The sequence below is a fragment of the Desmodus rotundus genome, chromosome 6 (assembly GCF_022682495.2).
Source record: "Desmodus rotundus isolate HL8 chromosome 6, HLdesRot8A.1, whole genome shotgun sequence".
Classification (NCBI taxonomy): domain Eukaryota; kingdom Metazoa; phylum Chordata; class Mammalia; order Chiroptera; family Phyllostomidae; genus Desmodus; species Desmodus rotundus.
Genome location: NC_071392.1, coordinates 113,527,984 through 113,548,220, shown reverse-complemented (window position 1 = coordinate 113,548,220; position 20,237 = coordinate 113,527,984). Strand labels below are relative to the sequence as shown.

The following is a 20,237-nucleotide window of genomic DNA, read 5'->3' as shown; positions in this document are numbered from 1 at the left end:
ATCTCTCCATCCATTGGCTGCCTCTTACACATCCCCAACTGGGGACCTGGTCCACCACGTGCCTTGACTGGGAATCAAACCGGCGACCTTTCAGTTAGTTCACAGGCCGGCATTCAATCCACTGAGCAACACCAGCACCAGCCAGGGCTGGGCTAGTAATTTCTAATAGTTATTAGCAGAGTGGTCTTGAAATTACTAAGTTTTTGCCATTGCAAAAACCAATAGCTCTTCTGTAGAATTCTTGAAGTGAAGATAATAGGATTTGAATACATTATGTTTAATAAGTATTTAATTCAACTTTCTGGATACATCCTCCCTTGCCCCATTTTAATTAAAGGAAGGCGGTGTATTAAATTCTAAAGCTAATGTTGTATGGTTTGAGCCTGTTAAATTTATTTTTTAAACAAACAGGATATTTTTATTTATTCAACAAATAAGCATTGAGTATGTTGATTAAGACATATCCCTTGTCCTCAGAGAATAGTAATGGAGACTCAGATCAACAAGTAACTGAAAATCTAAAGTACTAGTGTAGGATTATGTACTATCAAACTACCTGGTAGCACCAGGAGGGGCCATTATCAACTCTGCTTGCTTCCGGTTCATCTCTCCCAAAGGGAAGACCCCTGAGATAAGTCTGGAAATCATTTTTTTAAGTGTGTAGAGAAGAACTTATGTGACCTGAGTGTTTATAGGGAGCAGTTAGATAGTCTAATTTGAGTAGAATAACTGGATATCATTCCTTATGCTTTAGCATATAGGGTTATGTGTTGGTTTATTCCAGCAAATGGTAGTTCCTGCTTCATATATATTCTCTACTTCAACTTTAAAAAATCTGTTTCCACAATTAAATTGAATTCTTGATTTTAAGTGATCCACAGCTGCTGCAGTCTGACTTGTGTCCCATAAGGGCTAATGACTCAAATATCAAGAGAATTGTTTTTCTGTTTGTTTTCAAGATCACTTGTGGATTTGATTGCGTCTCTGTATTTTTTTAAGTTGACACAAAATTCATCCAAGCTTTGTAATGCTAATTGTATTTTATAAATCTACAAAGAATGAAGTCTTTAATAACTGATAAAAAAGAAATTTGTATGTTGTCATGTAAATTGGAGAGTTAGACAGAACCTCTTTTTATTTTCACATTATTTAATTTAATGATGTCATTACTAGACCACACTGAGGAGTTTAGACTCACACAGTTTAAGTGAGACAAATAGCAAAGTTTAAACAAGATAGAAATCATAACAACCACCTACTCCTGTCCTCTGATTTGACAGAGAGGGTCAGAGATTTAGATAATTCACTTGGTAGCTACATTGGAACAGTTACTCCAGACTCTTTCTGTTGAATTATAAGAGAAAATCAGTATCTCTTAAAATGTGTGTTGTAAATTACCTAAAGAGGAAGACACTCCATTTTCTGGTCAGTTGTGTTTTTTCTGTTTGTTTTCAAGATCACTTGTGGATTTTGAACAAGTGTGATTTCAAATTTTAAACAGTTGTCAAGCCTGTGAAACCCAGGAAGGCAAATGAGAGATGGCTTTTGTCCTTGGAATTGGAAAGATTATCCGACATGGAGAAGCTGAGACAAATTGGTCTATGTTGTCCACCTACTACCCCCAATAAAGCTCTGTGTGGTCTGTCCCCTTGCTTGTCACTCAACTTCATCTTCCTTCTACAGGTTTAATGCCAGTTCTTCATACTGGTCATCTTTCTTCCCATACATTCCCTTCCCTCTACCTGAAGTCCTTGAAATCTTCTTCTTTTAAAAACAACATCAAAAACCTAGTTCACTTCTCTTCTTTTGAGTTCCACTTCATCAGAGAATACCTCATACAACACACCCCTCATTAGCCTGCCCTTCACACCCTGATGTGAGGCCCATCTTTTCCTTGTGTTTTTTTTCCTTTAGAGCACTATCTTCATTTCATTATAATGTTGATGAGATGTTTTAGTTTCTGGTAAAATTGGTTTGTTTCACATAGTTTAGCTACAGTTCCAAGAACCTATTGACCTTGTTAAAGGATTTACTGTACATTTATTTGTATTATGGTTCTATTTTCTCCATGTCCCAGTTCTGCTGTTGTCATGGGAAAGCAGCAATTGATACAGGCAATATGTAAAGGAATAGGCATGGTCCTGTTCCAATAAAACTTTATTTACCAAAACAGTAAGCAGGCTGTAGTTTGCTCATTCCTGCTGTAAATAATCATCTCCTAATGCTATAAAGTCATTTTGCTGGGCTTGAAAACTCTCATTTTGCACCCTGGCTGGTGTGGCTCAGTGGATTGAGTGCCGAACTGCTAAGCAAAGGGTCACTGGTTTGATTCTGGTTGGGGCACATGCTTGGGTTGCAGGCCAGGTCCCCAGTGAGGGGAGGCAACCACACATTGATGTTTCTCTCCCTCTCTGTCTCCCTCCCTTCCCCTCTCTAAAAATAAATAAATAAAATCTTTTTAAAAAAACCCTCACTTTGCAGTCTTGAGGGTATCTTTTAAAGATGATTTTATTTTTGTATGGTAGATGTAAAAGAGGCCTTATTTATTTATTTATTTATATTATTGATTTTAGAGAGAGATCTATTTATTATTTCACTTATACATTCATTGGTTGATTCTTGTATGTGCCCTGACTGGGGATCAAACCTGAAACTTTGGCATATTGGGGCAACGCTCTACCAACTGAGCTATCTGGCCAGGGCCAGGAGACAGTTTTTAAAAAGACCTATCTTAAAATAATTTCTCATGAAAAATACTATTTAAGATAGTTATATTTATTTAATATATATTTTTACTTCACCCAATTTAACTAGTATGCTTGCATTTTTGTTAACTTTACATTTTGGTTTAAGTAGAACATGAGTGATTCTTTATATTAATTTACACTTGATCTTAGCCAAAAGGCCGAGAAGCAATGATTCTTTATATAATTTAAAAGTGAAAAGATTGTTTTGGTTTTGGGGTATAGACTAAAATTTTGTAATGTGTTGTTTTTTTAAAAAAAAAAAACCCGCAATCTTTTTATAACCTCATTCTTGAAATAAAATATACTGTTTTGTTTTAATAGATATAGAAATACACACACCAACACATTCATACATTAAGATTCCAAGTATACAAGTAAAGACAATCTGAATGAAAGGCAAATTGACTGTAAGTATCAATGCTTGTTTGTTTATTTATTTTTGACACCATTGAAGGTCTAGAGTCATCTTTAAGATTTTATTTATTTATCTTTAGAGAGAGGGGAAGAGGGGGAAAAAAAAAGGGAGAGAAACATCAATATGTGGTTGCCTCTTTCATACCCCCAACTGGGGACCTGGCCAGCAGCTTAGGCATGTGCCCTGACTGGGAATCAATCTGGTGACCCTTTCCTTCACAGGCCGGCACTCAAGCCACTGAGCCACTGGATGAGAGATTTGATCTGGTAAATCCAAGTGAAAGACCTACATTTCAAGTATATTTGTAGAATCATTTTTATGCTTCTCACTAACTTATATTTAATTGTATATTATATATTTATATTTAAGTTAATTACACTTTTTTTTAGCAGTGACCCATTATATGTATAAAATGAACATTACATGACTAAAAAATTTTTTGTTGTTTTTTTAGGTTCAGTTGTTAATAGCTGTTTGTTGTCACTTTACTATTCATATTTTTTTATCTTCTTTTTCTTAGATAAGTCCCTTTAACATTTCATATAATAAGGGCTTGGTGATGATGAACTCCTTTAACTTGACCTTATCTGGGAAGCACTTTATCTGCCCCTCCATTCTGAATGATAGTTTTGCTGGATGGAGTAATGCAGGTTGTAGATCCTTGCTTTTCATGACTTCAAATACTTCTTTCCAGCCCCTTCTTGCCTGCAAGGTTTCTTTTGAGAAATCAGCTGATAATCTTACGGGTAAAAATAACTTTAATAACAATGTTCAGAACCATTATGGCAGTAGTAGTGATCGTCAGAATAAGAAACCAGAGGGGAGAGAGACTGTCGTGCGCATCTTCATTGGAACTCCATGGACTGCTGCCCGTTTCACTTAATACCCCAAGTACATTTTCAAACTGTTTCGTTGTGAATGGAGACTTTTTAAAAAATAAGTATATTTGCTACAATAGAAAATTTATAGACAGTTGCAAGAATTATAAAAGGAACTCTTGTCCACCAGTTGTTTACATTTTGCTCATTTGCTTTATCATTGTGTGTATGGTGTGTGTGTGTGTGTATAATTTTTTCCTTAACCACTCTGAGAGTAAGTGGGAAGTACGCCCTTTTGCCCCTAAATACCTCATGTATGTTTCCAAAAATCAAATGCATTCTCACATATAACCACATAATTAAAATCAAGAAATTTAATATTAATACAATGCTGTTACCTAATTCACAGGCTATATTTAAATTTTATCGGTTATAACAATAATTCCTTTTATAACTCCTGTACCCCAGTCCAGTCCAGGATCATACACTGTGTTCAATTGTCATGTCCCTCTAAACTTTCTTATTCTGAAACAATTGCTTAGTCCTGCCTGCATTCTTACTTCCTCTCTTATTTCCTTCCTCTTTTTTCTGTCTTTCCATCTTTTTCAGTCTTTCTCGACCCAGGCAATTTTGAAGAGTACAAAACATAAAGAATGCCTCACTTGTCTGATGTTTTTCCTATGATTAGATTCAGATTATAGATTTTTGGCCAGAATGCTATCAAAGTAATATTGTATTCTTAATGTGTCATTTGGGGAGGCACATGATGTCATTTCATCTCAATATTGGTGATTGGTGATGTTAAATGACAACTTGTGTTCATTTTTTTAAAGTTGGTCTATCTGGTTACTTCACTGCAGAGTTACTCTTTTCCTCTTTGAAATCAATAAGAAACTTGTAAGATGTATTTTGAGACAATGTAGATATATATCCTGTTTTTCATCAATTTTCTATCCACTAATCTATACCAGTGGTGATTTTCTACTTTGATCATTCTGTATTTCAAATTGACACCTACTAAAAGGAATAGCTTTCCTTTCTTCAGTATTGATTCATTTAAAAAAATTAATAGTTTGTTTTACAGTCAGTCATACTATGCTTTAACCTTTATTATCATTGATTTTGATGCTCAAATTGTCCCACATTTGACCGTGGCAGCTCCTTCTATCTGGCTTCAGTGTGTTTTGACATGTCCCCATGATTTCTGAGTAGTCTTTCACTTTGTTGTTCAAGATGTTGTGTGCTTATTTTGTAATATCTCTGCCCCATCCTGGATGGACCATTTCTCCAAGGAGCCTTGGTTTCAGTAGAAAATGTGGTTTAGAAACCAAGATCTGTAAGATGTGTTTGTAACTATGAGGTGTCATTGCATCTAGACCCTGTCAGCAAACAGCTAGGAAGTATGTATGAATGTGTATGTGTGTGTTTCTGTGTCAGTTATTTTTAATATAAAATATAAAAGTGTTCTTATTGATACCTCCAATTCAAATCTAACACCTTGGGGTACATATATTCTGATATGTATATCCTGTAGGAGAACATTAAAAACATTCTTTTAAAAAACAAGCAACCCCTGGGAATATTTGAGATCTTGCTCCCTGGCATATGTCTTCAGTTGGACTCAAATAAAATCATAAAAACACAACTCCCCCGCCCCCACACAAAAAAACCCCAATGCCTTCATAAATTGTGTTGTACCGCAACCAAGTTAGCAGTTTTGTTCATTATTCCTAATATGTTGCAGTGTTGGCTTCTCATCCTTTATTTTTAAAAGTTGATGATGCATCAACTCATTATGTGGTCATTGAGGTAAACAAGTATGCTGGGCTCACATTAAACCTTATGCCAGACCTTAATTCCTTTTGTCTGAATGACTTAAAATTTTTTTCCTATTCATCTGCCAGCTTCACCCATAATTTAGCACACTTAAAGAAATCACTGTGCCCTGACTGGTATGGCTCAGTTGTTTGGGCGTTGTCCTGCAGAGTGAAAGGTCGCCTGTTTGATTCTGGTCAGGGGGCTGGTTGTGTCCCCCTGGTTGGGCCGCTTATGAGAGTCAGTTGATGATGTTTCTCTCTCACATCAATGTTTCTCTCCCTCTCTTTTTCCCCACCTTTGCCCTCTCTCTCTAAAAATAAATAAATGTTTAAAAAAAAGGAAATAACTGCTTTTATTTTACTTTGCATTATGGAAAATATCAGGCCTTAAAAATGGCCTCTCATGTACTTAAACATCCAGCTATAATAATTACCAACTTGTTCCTCTTGAAGGAAATCCTAGATAGCATGTAAACACATCAATAAAACATTTCTGTATACATCTCTTAAAAGATAAGGACTTATAAATACAAATCTGTTATTATAACTTAAAAACTTAAAATAATTCCTTAATAGAATTAAATATTAAGTGAGTCTTAAAATTTTCCCACTTATTTCATAGTTTATTTTTTGTAGTTGGTTTGTTCAAATTAGAATCCAAATAAGGTTTACATATTGCAATTAAGTCTTTTATTTCTCCTTTAATGTGTAGATTCCCCTCCAACTCCCTTACCCCATTCCTATTCCTGTTTCCTAAAAATAGGGGCTGTTCACACTATAGATTTTCTCGTATTTTAGGCTGTGCTGTCACTAATATTTGCCTTTGTTCCCTCAGTGATCTACGAACTGGTAATTAGATCTGGGTCCCTCGGATCGGACTTACTTTTTTCTGTTAATAATGCTTCCCAGGTGATTGTATAAGTCCATTAGAAGGCATATCACGTCCATATATCCCTCATCTCATAGTGGCAGTTGATTGTTACCTGGATTAATTTTTTCATTTGGGATTTGCAGAATGATACTGCAAGTATATAACTTTTTCATTTTAGTTGGATTATTTCAATAGGGATCAGGTTTCACCAACTATATAGAGATACAGTTCATGTATGAAGGCAGATAAAATGATTCACTAGTTTTAGAATAATGAATGGGTTCTCTAGTTATCTTTCAAAAAGAGATATTAGTTATTTTTGTTTGCTTTTTTATTTTTGATTTTAGAGAGGGGAAGGGAGAGAGAAATAGAGGGAACAAACATCTACCAGCTGCCTTCCACACGTGCCCCAACCCACTGGGGACCAAGCCCACAACCCAGGCATGTGCTCCGACTGGGAATAGAACTGGAGACCTTTCAGTTTGCAGATGACACCCAACCAACTGAGCCACATCTGCCAGTATGAGATCAGTTAGTTTTTAAATAAGTACCATTACAAACTCATAAATTGAAGCATTTTGCTGTGTTTAAATCTACTATAGTTGTTTTTTATTGATATTCAAATTATTTCATTTTAGTTGGTGGGAACTAAACCAACTAAACTTTACCAACTAAACCAACTTCAGTTGGTTGGCAGCCACTCTTCAGATCAGTTCCTACGTCCTTTGGACACAACTCCAGAAGTCTTAGATAACTTTATTGCTTTCTGACATAAATTTTGTACATTTCCTGCTCCATACCTGAAGTCAGCTTTTTCTAAAGAGCCCTGCTTCCTTTTAATGGGAATGGTATTTAGGGTGCATAACCTGGGTTCAGGAAGTGAAGGAACCACCTCTTTTTCCGTTTTAAACAATAAATAACTCTCTGACACAGTTCCTGTGGGTCAGAGTTCGAGGCAGTTTTTCTGGATGGTAGTGGCTAGGTATGTGAGCAAGTTGATGTTGACATTGGCAATTGATTTCCATTTCTCACCATGTGGACCTCACAGTGCTGCCTGAGTGTTTTCATGACATGGTGGCTGGCTTCTGCTGGAGCTGGTGATCTAGGACAGCCAGTAGCATCTTAAGATTCATTTTCCTACTAGACAATACAGGGTAATTTGATGCTCTGGCTCTGGACTCAGACTACCTGGTGCTGATACTAGCTATGTAGGTTAAGTCACTTAACTCTTCATGCCTTACTTTACTTAGCTGTAGCATTGAGATAATGATAATACCTACCTAAGAGGCACTATTTAATATAGGATTTTTGTGAAGATTCAGAAATTAGAACAGTCTCTGATACTTGGTGAGTACCTATGGCAAATGCTCAGCCTGCTCCTCTTGCTATTATTACAACCCCTGGGATGAACTGAAGACCTGAAACCTAGTCCGTGAGTTGCCCTTGACAGAAGTAGTCTCTCTTCCTATTTGCTGAAAATTGCCATGACAGAAAAATCATTTACAGATTCCCAATATCCCAAGTATGTTAGAAGATTAAGGGTTAGAGAATTGTAGCCTCACCTCCTTGTTTATGTGTATGGAGGATCTTTCATTTCTAATCTGTTTATGGAGATTTTATTGCAGGGTATGTATTAATGTAATGTGACCCAGGAAGCAGCCAGGCCTCCCCTTGCCCTCCTTTTAAAAGACTTTTTACTTGTATTTTAAAGTATAAACTCATAGGAAGTTACAAAAAAAAAAAATAAGCACAGGGAGGTCCACTGGAGCCTTCAGCCAGTTCACCCCAATGGTAATATCTTGTTTTCAATGATCGGTTTTCATTTAGCAGAAATTGACTGAGCAGCTATTATATGCTAGGTGCTTGGGTGTGTAAGTGATTAAGCTCTGACCTTGAGCAGTTCAGTCCTTTTCTCTGGGTTCTCATTGTTATATTTCTAAAAAAAATTTTTTTTAATTTTGTCTCTTCATTGTTAGAACTTGCATGAACAGTTTCTTTCATGTGAAACATTATGTTATTACATTCCTACTTGCCTTGTTTTTAAACAATTTTTGTACCATGTCCCCATCTTTCATTTTATAATCTTTACAGCATCAGAACCACGTTGCCTGCATTGTCTTATTTTAATCACGTGCCGGTTTTGCAGTGCTACCAAGTCTGGATGTGAGAGGCAGCTTGTGTGAATCATTTACATACATTTCTGTTTATATTCCCCAAATTAATTTGCAACTTTACATTTTTCATCCAATTACATGTCCAAAGTAGATGTTAATAATTCATTTTAAGAAGGAATTTGTCACATGTAGAATTTAAAACCTGGCTTAAAAAGCAGAAACTACGAAACAATAGCAGAAACCAGGCAATATGTAGGACTTTAAATAGTAATTATTAAACATTTGAGTGTTTCCAAAAATGTGAGTCTGTATTTCTGTGTGTGTCTCTACATGTTATTCCACTAGGGACTTGTACAGATAGGCTTTGCACAATATCCTTGCTGTTATTGTCAGCTATAAACAAATTACACGTATTTAACAAGTTAATGTCAGATTGGCCAGGAGCCACCGGGAGGTGTGTACTTAGTGACATCAGCTGGCAAAGAGCCCTGGTAACGGGGAGGGTTGGAAGAGTAGGAGGGAGGGAAAAAGAGAGACAGAGAGACTGTGACTGTATCTGGGGATTCTGGCAAGGTGAAGAGCTGGTCTGTTTGGCAGGACCTTCCCATCTGGGATCCATCTGTGTTTCCCTGGAATGGGACAGGCAGCTCTAGTCAGTGAGAAATCGCAGATGTGAGAGAGCTGACACATGTCCAGCTAATGAAAGGAGGAAGGCTGATTTCGGATTGGGCTTTGAAGATTAGGAGGAGAAAAAGAGGAGCTTTTTTACATCTATTTCACATAAATTTGGTATAATAAAAATCTGGATTGTTATAATTGGGCGTTTGGGGTAAGTACATTTTAATTTAGTTTGGGGGGCTACAATGGGCAATTCTCTGCCTTTCAAAGCTTTTTCCTTATTTCAGATTATGATGATATGTTTTTTGATATTTGATAGGAGTTTAGAATTTAGCTATTCATTGTTTTGCTGCTTCATTTTGTTCATATTCTGTATCATTTTTCATTTGCCACTTTTATTTGAATGACATGCTTTTTGAGTGGTATCTTGAATCACATAAAATAAATGAATTCTATGGCTAGAAAAGTAGTCTCACAAATATTTCTCTAAGGTATTCCATGCTGAGTCTTTCTGTGATGTTTTGACAGAAATTTCTCTCTGTCAGTATGTGTAATACAAATAGGCAGTGTTAAAATGATGGCTCATAAAATAATCTTAGTGTTAGATTTTATTTCAACATGTTCAGGGGAATAACAACTAAAAGGTATCACAGTAAAACTAACAGTATCTTTTAATATATTTACCTCCCTTTTTTCCATTACATTTTACCCCTATGCTGTTTTCTTCTGTTCACATACAAAATAAACAAGTAACATCAACAGATCTGACTTGAATGGTGAGTTTGGAGTAGTTTTGTCATGCAGTAAATTCACATGCACATAGCTACTGTGTTCTTTGTTAGTTTGTGATGCATAATTTAGCTTTTTGCTATTTCTGTACATTGTATTCATGTTTCCAGGCCTCCAAATCCAGACAACTATGGGAAGAGCATGGGTTTGAGAGCAACACATACTGTACAGCAATTATTCACTAGTTCTCTGATCTCAAGCAAGCTAGTTATTCTCTTTGAGACTCTATTTTGTGCAGTTCCTGCCTCATGTCATCATTGGGGAAATTTGGCACATAGAAGGCATACAAGAGATTTCAGAGGTTTCTAGATAATCATTATTCTGCTGTGATTGATTCCTAAATCATTTGAGTTTTTAACTTTAAGTTTGGGTTAAGAATGGGTCTCGTCTATATCACTTTAGTTTTCAGGGTTCTTTTCTCTCACTGTACCTACCTCCCAGATCATCTGTACCTGTTGTTAAGCCTCATTATGGTAATAAGTGATTTGGAAAGCGTTCTAAGTATTCAAATGCAAATGAGCGTCTTACATTATACCAGAACTTCAAAAAGTCAACAAACAGGAATGAGATACTGAATTATACTGTTTTGTGACTATACTGTTTAAATTGTATTTTTTGCCTTGAAGATTCTCCTAATTCTCAAATAGGAACTTTAAAAAATACTTTTATTCGTTGGAGCTCTTCAGCCTTCACTTATGTTAGCTGGACAGTATAGTACTATTCAAATTTTTTGACTTTTTAGCCATATTTTTTTAAGGTGGGGGCCACTTTTTATTCCTTTTTTTTTTTGGTGGGGGACACTTTTTAAATGAACCTTCCTTTTAATAAGTATTCTCTTACCCAAATTGACTAAATGATTTAGTAAGAATTTTCAAGTTTGTGTTTTGATAGGTGCAATGTTCAGCATCTTTGGGGACTTATCTGAATATTTGAGAGGTTACAGTGTTAATACTGAATTTACATGATAACCCTTCAGTGAGCAAGTACTTTTCATTATACCCTAGGAGACATGCTCCTAGTTGCAGTTGAAAGAACAGGACTTAATGCTGAAGTGTGATGTAGGCTGGAGTCTGCCCTGCTGAAAAGGGATTTGCATACTGCTGTATGTCCATACTAGGAATACTTGTGTTGCTAGAGTTTCAAGAAGCATAAAAAATGGTAAATAATATTTGTTTTAAGATGTGAGGATCCAGTGGATGCAAATAAAGGTAGTTGATAAAAGTCCTACTAGTAACCACACAGTTCAGGAGAGTAGTTGCTTGTTACCAAGGTAGTAAGAAGATTATCTTTGAGTTGAACACTGGAAAAAATATCATAGTACTTTCTGAAGACTGCAAAAGTATTCAGAGAGCCCTGGATGATGTGGCTTAGTTGGTCGGGTGTCGTTTGGCAGAGTGAATAGTAGTGCCATTTCGATTCCAGTTAGGGCAAATGCCTGGGTTGCGGGTTCGGTGCCGGCGGGGGGTGCTATGAGAAGCAACCGATTGTTTCATTCTTGCATCTATGTTTCTTTCTCTTTCTCCCTCCCTTCCCCTCTCTCTAAAAGTAAATAAACAAATACATTTTTTTAAAAGAAAGTATTCAGAGAATCTCTACTACTGTGAAAAGAGGAAACGTAAATTGGCTTCTGGAATGACCCAACTAAGGATTTTTTTTATAATGCAATAACATCAAAGTGTAGAACAAGGATAATGACATTTAAATTGCATCTTTGGAACATTAGGAAAGAATGCTTTGGAGTTTGAATGAACATATTATATACAAAATTGCAAGAATTCAAGTGGATCTGAAAGGTCGTTTGGATCAGTTCATTGAAGTTATTTTAAGGCCTCTCCGTGCTAGAAGTGTTCATAAGTCCTCAGTGATGACCTGTGGGAAATGTTAGGGTTGAAAGGGTTCTTAAGGATGATCTAGTCAAATGCATTATTTTCTAGATAAGAAAAGTTGAGGGAAGGGTAGTGGAATAGTAAAACGTCTGCCTGGCCCAGAGCTTGATAACCTTAGTTGGTGGCTGAGCTTGGACTTGAATTGTCTTCTGAGTTTCTAGGACATTCACTTTACAGACATTTTCTATTGCCTGTTGTGTGTGATAATATGGTAAGGGATTAAGAAGTCTCTGAGAAGATAAAATGTACATGAACACACAAAAATAGTAAGCCCGGAAGTTACTGCCAACTTAGAGTTAGAACTGTTTTAAAAGAGGTAGTATTGGGAGAAGCATAGTGAGTGCACAGAAAGGTTCACTTTCCATCCAGCTCCTCCAGTGCCTTAAATCAGACTTCAAATGCATAGCTACAGTGTTAATTTCTACTTTTTCAATTATGCCTAGCTACTGTTGCCATCTTTACAAATCCAAGCTGAATCTGTTTGCTTCTGAGATACATATCTAATACACGTATTGTGCATATCCTCCTACCCCCTTTTTTTAACCTTGTAATTTATGCCTGGTAGCTCTAATTTAAAAGGTTTCTACTATGATGGACTGTGTGAGATATTTAATTTTTTCCTCCAAGTACAATTCAGTAAATATAGGAATGAGTGGTGGCTGTAACTTGCAGGGGGAAAAAACCTCACTATAACAACTGGTTTTTATATTTTCACTGGTTGATGCATTTTCCAAACAGACTTTAACTTTTAAGTCCCATGTGGCATCACATTTATTCTGAGAAACTTAAAATGCCAATGGATTCTCTTTTCTAAAGCATCTCAAAGCCTGCAACAGCAACCTTTTGTGCTTTGTTTAAAGCAACAGCTAGCAGAAGTCCTGTCATCATGCAATCCTGAGCAGCTTCTACTAGGTGCCTGGCGGGGGAGGGGGTGCAGTTCTGCATAGGATATACATGTACATGTAACTGCAGTTGCTTCTCGTAGCTGGAGATCTGAAGTAAATGCAATATTTTCGTTTGGCGATAGTTGTAAGGACAGGTGGAAAGGTAGGGAAAAGACTGTGTAGGTTTTGCCACTAGGCTGTGTAGCCATGAGCTAATTTAACCTTCACCTCTAAGCCCAAATTCTCTCACCTGTAAAACGGGAGTAAAAATAGCTGGTATTGTGGGTTCTAAGGATTAAGTTAAAAAAAGTAATAAGTATGATATTTGCTGCATGAATACTTTTAAAAAATTTATCTTTCCATGTGATTTTTCGTAGTCCCCCCTACATCAAAGTCACAGTAACTAAGAGATTTAGTTAAACTGTGTTTTTTGCGTATTTTCAAGTCTCTCTTCAGGCTGACAGGGAACCAACCTTGTTTCCTTAACTAATTCTTAGTCATGGGAGAAGGGTGTGTGTAGGGAATGTAGCATCCTGAAAAACGCAAACCTGTTGCTGTGTGGCAAGCTGTTAATGTTTAGGGACTGTCATTACTTATCCTGCTGGAAGAGCTGGGGGTTGGGCTGCTTTGTGGGTGACAGATGTGCCCTGTGCTGCTGGCGGGCGCGTGCCGGCTCTATCCCTCTGCTCCCAGCACCAGGTGCAGGCATTGTTCTGGCTGGTCTTTCTTCATCCGGCCTCGTCTGTTACTCTGCTCTTTCTAGCTCATTGTTTCTGTAGGAAATTAGCATTAAAAACCCATCTGAAACCCCCATGTCCCTCAACTGCAGGTGACTGTTATTGGCCCCAGCTGCCACCCTTGCGCTTGATTACTTCCATATGGGTCTCTGCAAAGAAGTAGTAGCAATTTATTGATTTCCACCACAACCCCCACCTCTATTACTCAAACTATAATACCCTGAAATCTATTAGACCCCCAATAGGCTGTATAGCTCAGTTGGCACTACAACTGTAATGAACGTTTTACAAGCAAAACTAATTACACCCTCTTTCTCCCTGTACCACCTCCTACCCAAATACTAGATGTAAAAAACCCAGCGTGTCATAAGTGGAATATAGTAAATCTTTAGATGTCTGGAGATAAATCCCTATCTGAGCAGTAATGCTTTTAGACTTTGGATGGGCTTTTATGGAAAATATTAGTCAGTACTTTAAATATTTTATACCACACTCTTAACAGGCAAGCAAACCATGACCCAGAGGGCCCCTGGGGTGGGGGTGGGGGACACAAAATTTTCTGTCATTTGCTTTTCCATTTATTAAATTTAATCAAGATGGGCAGTTGTTAGGAAAAGGGCCTTGTTTAAAATGATAATATTTGGTGGGGAAACTAGATGCAGTTAGAATTAGTTAAGTCCTTTAATTTTGCATTATTGTGTTGTTTGCACAAACTGTAGTCTCAGTTTATTTATTGGGAAAAATACTACTAGGAGGTTGGTGTCCTAGAATTTTTTCTTCCTTCATCAGTAAACAAATTAAGTTTTCTAATGGTCTAAATCAAGGTTGTAATCTCAAACGGGTTACCAGGCTTAAAACCTCAACTTGAAATTGTTACTGGCTCCTGATGAGTTATATTGTGATCTTGACAAACTCATGGCCCCTATCCATGAAGAGTATCTGGTCCTAGTAACCTTCAGAAGTAAACAGCCCAGAAAATCACGTTGGAGGTAATTAACTAAGATCTTTTGACTGCTGAGTTTAGCTGTGCAAACCAGTTTTAAGTTTTGCGTGTACACCATTTCGAGTTAAGTTACTTAAATTAACAATTTAATTATGTTGAGCTTAGCTACATGGTGCATATCTCGTAAGTACAATAATTGTGGAACTTAATGCCATTTCTATTGGGGAAATGTCCTTTTGCTTTTTTCTTCTTTTTTCTTTTCCTTTCTCTTCTGGAATTTGGAGTTTAAAAAGGTCCTAGAATTTGAAGAGCTCATGGCAGTCACATTTTACATGATCTCTCTGATGAAGGCAAGTCTCTAGGTAAAGCCATGTGATTACATTTAGAACAGAATAGGATTTGTAGTTTCTGAAGAGTATTTTGCAAGCTTTCTAATTCGCCCCCTCATTTCAGCAGTGGAGAAATGGAAAGTTAGGTCAGGAAAGGGGAGAGCTGCGATTTAAAACGGAGTGTTCTGGCTAAAAATAAGTGTGCTTTCATTTGAAGTTTGGAGCTAGTAAAAGTTGGGGCTGATTGCGAGCGTGATGTGGCTGTAGCTGTTGTTGTCTTGAGGTGTGCATACATGTGTTTTTGGTTTTTCTCATGCTCATGAAGAGTAGGGTTTTCCTTTAATGGTCTGTCTGACAAGAAATATGAGTCTTTATTCTATCATGCTAGGCATGATGGAAACAAAGTTGAGTAGGAAAAGGAGTTTGCATTCTAGCCTGAGACTAATTTTCTGTTCAGCCCTAGGAATAGTATGAGATGAATTGTCCCATACCTCTCCTGAGGCTAATGCTATGATGAGGCTAACGGTAGTTTTTGTCTTGTTATTGTTTTTTGAATGGGAACGGCAAAGCATTCTTCTGTTGCCCCAAGTGGAGAAGCATGGCAAAAGACCAGGTGTGTTTTGATGGCCCAGATAACAGTTGTGGTACAGATTCTTCAACAGGGCTGAGACTGGGGTGAGGTAAATGAGATAATTAGGTGAAAAATTGGAGGCACTCATGCCCTGGTCAGCCCTACACTTAAATTTGAGCCCTAGGGTACCTCACTTGCCTCCTGTCCAGCCCTGCTCTTCAGTAGTGTCTAAAGTAGGAGAGGTCGGAAGGCTTGGTGTAATTGATCTAGAAATGTTATTTTCCATCTTTATTTTGGAGAGTGAATAAAATTAAAGTGATTCCTTGTTTTTCCAGCCAAGGGAACCATCTCTAACACCTGATCTTTTCAAAGTATTTGGAGGGAGGGGCTAGGAGAATCAATGATTTGTCCTGGGAATTTTGGGTTTTTGGAGTCGATTTCAAATACTGTAGTACATATTTTTGGAGGTCCTTCAACTTTCTTTGTTTCTTTTTAATTTGCTACTTTATTTTCTCGGCATTTGGAATACACAAATCAATATATGTATACACTGTACTGGACAAATGAAAACAGTGGGTGAGTTTGAAGATAGACATATAGACATTAGAGGATATTCCATACTGCACTTTTTCTACTGTTTGAGAGATGATTGCTTAATACCTTTTAACTGCGTCTCATATTCCTGTGGCTTTAACCACATCTATATGCTGACGATCCCCAAATTTATATCTGAATCATGTTTGTCTTTTGAGCTTCAGAATTATCCCATCTTACTGCCTAATAATGGACGTTTCCATATATAACAAACTTGTTGATTGTATTGTTCAAACACGCTATAGCTATACTAATTTTTCAGTCTTACCAGCTTTTAAGAAAAGTGTGTCAAAACCTACTGTGAATATGTGTTTTTCATTTTTCTTGCAGTTCTGTCAAAATGTTGTTTTTGAACCCATGCTGTTGGGTACATACTTTTTTCAGGATTATTATATTTTCCTAATGAATTTCCTTTATCATTGTGATAATGACATTTTTTTTGTCCCCAGTACAGCTTTTTAAATTAAAGCCTATTTTCTGTAATATTAATTTGCCAATCCATTTGCTTTATCATTTTTTCTTAAACTTTTAGTATCATTATGATATAGACATTAATCTTAAGAATAGCAAATACTTGAATTTTTTTTGAATTCAGTTTAAAAAACATTCTTTTACTTGCTAACTCTGGTCTGTTTATATTCAATGATTCTATATTTGGACTTACTAGTATCACCTGAGGCTTTTAATTTTTCCTTTACTTCCTTTCTTTCCTCTTTTCCTTGGAGATTAAAAACTGCTTTCTATATTTCTTTTTGTTTGGATGTTACATTTCCCTTATTTTTATGATTCTTAAAACTTAAAAATATTTTTAAAGATTTATTTATTTATTTTTAGAGAGAGGGGAAGGGAGGGAGAAAGAGAGGGAGAGAAACATCAATGTGTTGTTGCCTCTTGGTGTCCCCATCTAGGGATCTGGCCCACAACCCAGGCATGTGCCCTGACTGAGAATCGAACCGGCCAACCTTTGGTTTGCAGGCCAGCACTCAATCCACTGAGCCAGACCAGCCAGGGCTTATTCTTTTTTTTTTTTAAGGATTTTATTTATTCGTAGAGAGAAGGGAGGTGAGGGAGAAAGAGAGGGAGAGAAACATTGATGTGTGAGAGATACATCAATTGGTTGCCCTGTGCATGTGCCTCAAGCATGTGTCCTGTCCCAGAATCGAATCATCAACCTTTTCACTTTATAGGACAATGCCCAGCCAACTGAGCCACTCAGGTCAGGGCCAGGGCTTATTCTTAAGATTTTAATATGTACACTTAAAAGTCTAATACATTAGTGCACATACCTCCCCCGCTTTTTAAATAGCGATCAGAGAGCACCTCAAAACCAGCAACTTTTCTTCTCTATATATTCTGTCTAGGATTTTATTTCGACTTTGTGTTTTATTATACTCATCACACAGTTAACAATAATTACTGTTATTATTTTTGTAGCCAATATTAATGTAGGTTTACCAGTGTACATCAACTTAGCTGCTTATAGTTCATCTTTATTATAATTTTTCCTTCCTTTCAAAGTATTTCAGTTACTACTTCTTTTTTTTTTTTTTCTTAAGAAAAAGGAAGGGAGAGAGAAACATCAGTGTTTAAAAAATTGTTTTATAGCTCTGGCTGGTGTGGCTCAGTGGACTGAGTGTCAGCCTGAGAACCAACCAAAGGGTCGCTGGTTCGATTCCCAGTCAGGGCACACGCCTGGGTTGCCAGCTGGGTCCCCAAGTGGCGGGGGGGGGGGTGAAAGGCAACCATACATTGATGTTTCTCTCCCTCTCTTTCTCCCTCCCTTCTCTCTCTAAAAATAAATAAATATTTTTTTAAGACATTGATTTTGTGTATGTGTGAGAGAGAAAGAGAAACATTTATCTGTTGTTCCATTTATTGATGTATTAATTCGTTGGTTCTTGTATCTGCCCTCACTGGGGACGAACCAAAAACCTTGGCGTATCAGGACACTCTAACCAGTTGAGCTACCTGACCAGGGCTGTTACTAGTTCTTAGAGAAACAGTCTGTGAATGGTAAACTCTTTTTGTATTAGTCTGAAAATAATGTTTTTCTACTCTTACTTGAATGATGATTAACTGAGGTTAGAGGTTAAAGGTTGATAGTTATTTTCCATGAGCCCTTGGGAGTGGTGATTTCTATTGTTCTAGAGATGCGACGGCTTCCAATTTGTGGGGCTCAAGACTATACTCCAAAAATTCTTGTCTGCAATGTCTTTGAATAGTGTCACTTCCCCATTTGCTCTCATTTGCTCTGTGAATCTTTCTGGAATTTGTTTTAGATTTGTTTTGGACCCTCTTCCGCTGCTCTCCATGTTTTTTGTCCTTTCTTTTGTATTTTTTACATTATGTCTTTGTACAGCATTCTAGGTGATTTGCCCAGCTCTGTCTTCTAATAATCCTTTTTTTTTGATATATTTATTGATTATGCTATTATAGTTGTCCCATTTCCGCCCCTTCACTCAACTCTATCCTGCCCACCCCCTCCCTTCCACATTCCCCCCCTATAGTTCGTGTCCATGGGTCATACTTATAAGTTCTTTGGCTTCTATATTTCCTATACTATTCTTACCCTCCCCCTGTCTATTTTCCACCTATCATTTATGCTATTTATTCTCTGTACCTTTCCCCCCTCTCTCCCCCTCCCAATCCCCTATTGATAACCCTCCATGTGATCTCCATTTCTGTGGTTCTGTTTCTGTTCTAGTTGTTTGCTTAGTTTTCTTTTGTTTTGGTTTTCGGTGTGGTTGTTTATAACTGTGAGTTTGCTGTCATTTTTACTGTTCCTATTTTTGATCTTCTTTTTCTTAGATAAGTCCCTTTAACATTTCATATAATAATGGCTTGGTGATGATGAACTCCTTGAACTTGACCTTATCTGAGAAGCACTTTATCTTCCCTTTCATTCTAAATGATAGCTTTGCTGGATAGAGTAATCTTGGATGTAGGCCCTTGCCTTTCATGACTTGGAATACTTCTTGCCAGTCCCTTCTTGCCTGTAAGGTCTCTTTTGAGAAATCAGCTGACAGTCTTATGGGAACCCCTTTGTAGGTAACTGTGTCCTTTTCTCTTGCTGCTTCTAAGATTCTCTCCTGTGTAATCTTGGCTAATGTAATTATGATGTGCCTTGGTGTGTTCCTCCTTGGGTCCAGCTTCTTTGGGACTCTCTGAGCTTCCTGGACTTCCTGGAAGTCTATTTCCTTTGCCAGATTAGGGAAGTTCTCCTTCATTATTTGTTCAAATAAGTTTTCAATTTCTTGGTCTTCCTCTTCTCCGTCTGGCACCCCTATAATTCAGATGTTGGATTGTTTAAAGATGTCCTGGAGGTTCCTAAGTCTCTCCTCATTTTTCTGAATTCTTGTTTCTTCACTCTTTTCTGGTTGGATGTTTCTTTCTTCCTTCTGGTCCACACTGTTGATTTGAGTCCCAGTTTCCTTCGCCTCACTATTGGTTCCCTGTACATTTTCCTTTGTTTCTCTTGGCATAGGCTTCATTTTTTCATCTAGTTTTCTAACAGATTCAACCAATTCTGTGAGCGTCTTAATAACCAGTGTTTTGAACTGTACATCCGATAGGTTGGCTATCTCTTCCTCGCTTAGTTGTATTTTTTCTGGAGCTTTGAAGTGTTCTATCACTTGGGCCATTTTTTTTTTTTTTTTTGTCTTGGCGCGTCTGTTACTTTAAGGGGCGGATCCTTAGGTGTTCCCCGGGGCGGGGTAAGGCTGGTGGCTGCGCTGTGATGCTGTACGTGGGGGAGGGGCCGAGAGGGAGCAATGGCGCCCGCTCCACTCTCCACCGGATTTTGTCACTCCCTCTGCTACCCACAATCAAGTTGGGCCCCTCTGGTGCTGGTTCCCGAGTGGGTGGGCCTGTGCACACTCTAGGCCCCTGTGGGTCTCTCCAACGACCTCTCCTGTGAGGCTGTGAGTCTCTCCTGCTGCCACCTCAACCCCTACGGGTGTTTTCAATCAGAGGTTTGAGGCTTTATCCCCACGCGACCCTCCCCCCGCCCCCCCCCCTGCACTGAAGCGCTGGATTATGCAGTCCGCTTCTCTCCCCGCCATTCGTCCCAGTTTATCTGTGGGCGAGTGTGGGGCCGCAGGGTGC

At 37.7% G+C, this 20,237-nt stretch overlaps 1 protein-coding gene across 6 annotated transcripts in view; it reads left to right on the top strand.

Moving 5' to 3' along the window:
- Positions 1-20,237, top strand: part of CBFA2T2 (CBFA2/RUNX1 partner transcriptional co-repressor 2) — a 146,969-nt gene that overhangs the window by 39,688 nt on the left and 87,044 nt on the right. Inside the window, exon 1 of one of the 6 annotated variants that reach the window (XM_024559597.3) lies at positions 9,338-9,611. The exons of the other annotated variants lie outside the window; for them this stretch is intronic. The gene's annotated coding sequence lies outside the window, so the exon portion shown is untranslated. Of the gene's footprint in view, positions 1-9,337; positions 9,612-20,237 lie in introns of those variants that run through there. 6 annotated transcript variants of the gene reach the window in all.